The following is a 5,510-nucleotide window of genomic DNA, read 5'->3' on the forward strand; positions in this document are numbered from 1 at the left end:
GAACCCAACGTTTCGGACTACCAAGTGAGTCCATCATCAGGGGATGGGTCAATAGATATTCTTTAGATCTTAAGAATATCTATTGACACATCCCTTGATGATGGACTCACTTGGTAGTCCGAAACGTTGGGTTCACTAAAACTCTACAACAGATCATTCCTCCTATCTAAAAACTATCCTCACCTATATGAATTCATTATTTAACCAAAAAAATATTATTTAAAAAACATACTATGCTACACTCTTAAATATCTTAGTTTTGTTTATAATCATGCAAAGATTTGAAGCAAGTTATGTTATCAGAAATCAGATAAAGTGTTCGGTTGTAAAACATACATAAAATAATCATGTAGAAATGATCTGATAGCAAACCATCTACATTATGGTGTGTTAAAATTAGCTTGCGAGATACTCAAAAAGAAAACATACATACAGCATCAAAAAATGGAAGAAGGAAATGACATTTGAGGACAACGACAAAATTGGAAGTGAGTAATAATTAAAATGAAAAAATAAATATTGTTTTCAACGAATGAAGTACATGTTCTAGGCCACATAGATTCATACTCGGCCATGTTGTTAGAGAAGTAGTTAATTTAACTATTAAATAAAAAATAGAAATTTTAACCATGAAGAAATTATTTAAACAAAAAATATTATTTAAAAAAATTACTATGCTACACTCTTAAATAGCTTAGTTTTGTTTATAGATATTTTGGGCAAGATCATGCAAAGATTTGAAGCAGGTTATGTTATCAGAAATCAAATAAAGTGTTCGGTTGTAAAACATACATAAAATAATCATGTACAAATGATCTGATAACAAACCATCTACATTATGGTGTGTTAAGATTAGCTTGCGAGATACTCCAAAAGAAAACATACATACAGCATCAAAAAATGGAAGAAGGAAATGACATTTGAGGACAACAACAAAATTGGAAGTGAGTAATAATTAAAATGAAAAACTAAATATTGTTTTCAACGAATGAAGTACATGTTCTAGGCCACATATGTTAATACAGTGGAATCCTCTTCGTCGCATTCCAAAATTGTTGGGTATACGACCAAAATCCCACATTGACTAGAGGTGGGGAGGATCATGGATATATAAGGATGGACAAATATCTCCATTGGTATGAGGCCTTTTGGGGTAAGTCCAAAAGCAAATCCATGAGGGCTTAGGCCCAAAGTGGACAATATCATACCATTGTGGAGATATGTGGTGTCCAAAGTCCTTACAAGTGGTATCGGAGCCATGCCCCGAAGTTAGACAAGTGGATGAATCCTCGGAATACCGAACGAAGGTGGTGGGCCCCGGTAATATCATGATGGGATCCGTGGATGAGCTCGGTTAGACAGGCGGTGTGCTCCGGATTCTTCATGGACGTGTCCTGGTCCCAACACGGTGAAGAGGAGTTGACCTGGGATAGAGCAAGCTCTCGAGGCATGTGGTGCTCCATGTAAGGCGTGTGCTTCCAACGCATTGGAGCGGAGAATCCTGGTTGGTAGAGAGTGGACGGATGGATAATCGTTTGAGGGGAGACTCGATGGTCCTTTGTTCGAGGGGAGGATTGTTGGGTATACGACCAAAGTCCCACATTGACTAGAGGTGGGGAGGATCATGGATATATAAGGATGGACAAATATCTCCATTGGTATGAGGCCTTTTGGGGTAAGTCCAAAAGCAAATCCATGAGGGCTTAGGCCCAAAGTGGACAATATCATACCATTGTGGAGATATGTGGTGTCCAAAGTCCTTACAAAAATTTCCCTGGTTATCAATTCGTTAATTCTCTTCTTTATGCATTTAATTTCTGGCTTGAATATCTTCTGAAGTTGCTCAACACATTCACTGATTAGTTGTTGCTTATGCATTTAATTTCTGGCTTGAATATCTTCTGAAGTTGCTCAACACATTCACTGATTAGTTGTTGCTGAGATAAAACTTTTCTGGCTTTCATTATGCGCGCAATGACACAGTCTATAACGCAGCCCCTTTCCTGCTTGACAACTTCAGTAACTTTCTTTTCCTGCACATCCACCAGTTGTGGAAGTGGAATCTTAATCTTTTTCAATTTGTGTGTAAATTTGGGATTGAATTCAAAATGGTCCCCTGATGATATGGATTTGTTCACTGGATTCTTCAGCAGAATATTATACTTTCCGCATGCAAGGGAATGTAACAGTGCGGCAACCTCTTCCTCTTCTAAATTTAATTGAGATTGGATTTCTTGATAACTCAATTGTCCAGCATCATTGAATAACAATAACACAACTGCCTGACATGTTGAACCCGTTATTTCTATTGTCTTAATATCAAATCTGGAAATGATGTCGCATGTCCCCAAAGAATATATCCATGTAAGTTGACGACCCTTATGGATTTCATGATAAAATTCGTTGAACGCCTCAACGCATCTGAACATTTCTGAAGGTATATTAAGTTTAGAATAGTTGTATTTTGGCCAGACTGCGGTATTCAACACTTTAACACCCAAAGATATTGTAAGCTTGGTATTTGAATTTGCCGTAAAACTAGCTTGAATTTCGTTTGAAGCAGCGAAATCATTTAGCATGCCCTGCATCTTTGATGTCAACAGAGTACCACACTCCTTCTTCAACTCGGACAGTATGTTCCGTTCATGATCAATATCCATTCTCCTGTCGAACAATAATCTCTTGGCTAATTTCTTGTTGCAAGATTCTGCAAATAAATCTTTATACGTAACGTAATAAACAAGTTCTCCGATTTTTTGGAAAATGCTCTCAATATGATCGTCCATCAGTTTAGGTTTCCTGAGTACACTATCACAAAATTCTGCCAACAACTCTGCACTCGTGCTTCCTCCCACTCTTTTATCAAACATTACAGAAAATGCTTCCCTGAAAGCCAGAAGAATAAGCTTGTGCTTTTGAAATTCATGCTCTACATAACTCTTATACTTGCCATGGATTTCAATAAGCTTGCGCACATATTCATGCTTGTCATTCCCAGCATCCTCTGCCCATTTAATCAATGCTATTGCTTCGGTAGTTACATGTTCTTTTAAAATACATGCCACTGGTTCCAAACCCTGGCGTATCTTACCAAACAACCTATACATCCTGGAAAGGTCGTCTTTCTTGTCATCCTTGAACAACACACGGCAACAAGAATCCTGTTTTTCCAAAAGTTGAGTTTCATAGCGGAAGAGGAGTTCATATTCTACTATCTCCATTGAGTTGTGCTCGCTGCTGGAGTGCAAATAAGGGGCAACTTTGTGCTTCTCATGTTTCAGACACTCTTCAACTTTTAGCATATATTGGGGCAAGGATTCCTGTACAATCCATAAAGCCGCCTTTCGAGCATAGTAAGTTGCAGTATCTTCAAAAATGGGCTTTTCGAAATGATTCTTGTACGTGTCCATACCATTACCATTACCAATTTCCAAGAAAACGTTCACAACGTGTTTCACCAAAGCCCTGCCAATCTTCTCTCCCTCGCGCCCTCGATTTATCAAATCCAACACGCCATTCTTCACATCCACCCATACATGATCATACACAAGCTCACGGAAGCAGAGCAACGCAACTGCTCTGAGACTGGGCAGCACAACGCCGGTCTTTCTGCGCACGAAGTAGCGATCCAAATGAGAGAACATGTGTGACATGCATTGGACCATGATCTTGTAATTTTCCCAACGTTTTTCAAATTCCCTACAAATGAACTCACCATCACCACCCTCTTGTTTACTCAATGCCCGTAAAACCACCAAAGATATGTATAGTTCAAACGACTTCCTGTACATTTCGTACAGTTGCTGATGGTGGCCTTGAAAAGACAGTTGGCAAATAGTCAAATAAACCTCCATAAACTCCTCATAGGAGAAAAATAATTCATCCTTCTTAAAGTTGCCTTCTACTCTTTTTCTCAAGTTTCCCAAACCTCTTGAGATCAAAGCTTGTCCTTCCTCCCACTCTATCTTCCCTTCCTCCGCCGCCAGCTTCAATATAATCTCTTCATTCTTCTACGTGACCTTCTCTTCTTTATTCGATTTCTTCGACTTCGACTTCGACTTCGACTTCGACTTCGACTTCGACTTGCCCGCCATTAGAGATTTCCACTCGGTGCCTCCACACAATAACAATATTATTTCACGAGTTGGGAGTTGCGACAAAGCGAGTACAAGATCTCTCGCATCACCACTTTACTATCAAACTCTAAAATTGCACGCTGAAATTGAATTGAATTTATAGGACACGGGGTCAATATAATACCTTTTGGTCGACGGTTATGCAGATTGGTTTCCCTTGTTTTGTTTTGTTTTGTCATACTATTCAATCAATTATTTGAAAAAAAAATAGCATACACTATTTAAATAGAATTTAATTTATTTTTCTTTTATATTTAATATTTTTTATTTTATATCAATGGTTCATATTTATCTTTGAAGTAATTGTCTCGTTTAAAAATAAAGTCATATAAATAACTCTCATATGAAGTAAATGACTTATGAGTTTTTGTGTATGTGGTATTGATAAGTCATAGTATTGACTTATGATATTGAAACAATTTATTTTTACACGTTAAGAACTTTTATGGTAAAGTAGGAGTAAATCTCCTTAATTAAAAATATTAATCCATGTTTTTGTTCAATTTATATATGTTTAGTTTATATATGAATTCCTTTTCTAATAATAATAATAAAGAAATTACAATTTAGTTAGTTTTCATAGTTTTATAAGTTTTGAACCTTACATGTATCATGAAGTGTGTTGTTTGATGCTTATTATAGATACCAACCATTTGGTTCTAAATTTAATTTGGTTTTTGTTCATCACCTCTTGCTTCATCATGTTGCTTGTTCAAAAGGTTTTTCAAAACATCACAACCATGTAAACAAGAGATAACCAAAAGTGCCTTCAAAATATTTTATTGGTTAGAGTGTAAAGAAATGTCAATAAGTATGAGCTTTATTGTTTGGTAGAATAGTGCTTAGTTGTTCCATGTGAAATTTGATGGATTAATCCCGTGGTATTTGCCTTCGCACCCTACAAGCAGTGTTGTGGGCATATGCTGGGAAGCCTAGGCATAATGTGACAGGCATAGAGAGGGAACATTGCAATAGTCTTGTAGTGTTGTTGGCTGACAGTGGCAAGGCCACAATAGTCGTTGTAGCCATACAAAACTCAATGATTCATAGTCCATTTCTCCTGCCATCTTCAACATCGTGATCATTTCACTGTATAGGATTAGTTCAATCACCTGTAGCACCAACATCTCATCAGCCTAACCACCTGCAATCAACAACTCATCAAGACCATGCATAAGCATGTCATGAATACTAAGCTGATATCAATGCCAACACTGTCAAGACTAAGACAATGTTAATTTGTGATTTTTCCCATCTCTTGTTATTCTCTTACCGAGGATTTTCTTTTCCGCACCCAAATCCTTCATAAAAATTAAATTACCTAATTTTATTTTGAGCACATTTATATCTTGCATGTTGGACCCCACAACGAAC

At 37.1% G+C, this 5,510-nt stretch overlaps 1 pseudogene; it reads right to left on the minus strand.

Moving 5' to 3' along the window:
* Positions 1–1,859: 1,859 nt before the first annotated feature.
* LOC149243894 (cullin-1 pseudogene) lies at positions 1,860–3,791 on the minus strand (annotated as a pseudogene).
* Between the last annotated feature and the right edge of the window lie 1,719 nt (positions 3,792–5,510).

The sequence above is a fragment of the Pinus tabuliformis genome, chromosome 8, assembly GCF_031772625.1.
Source record: "Pinus tabuliformis cultivar Carrire ecotype Pingquan chromosome 8, CPIR1, whole genome shotgun sequence".
Lineage (NCBI taxonomy): Eukaryota > Viridiplantae > Streptophyta > Pinopsida > Pinales > Pinaceae > Pinus > Pinus tabuliformis.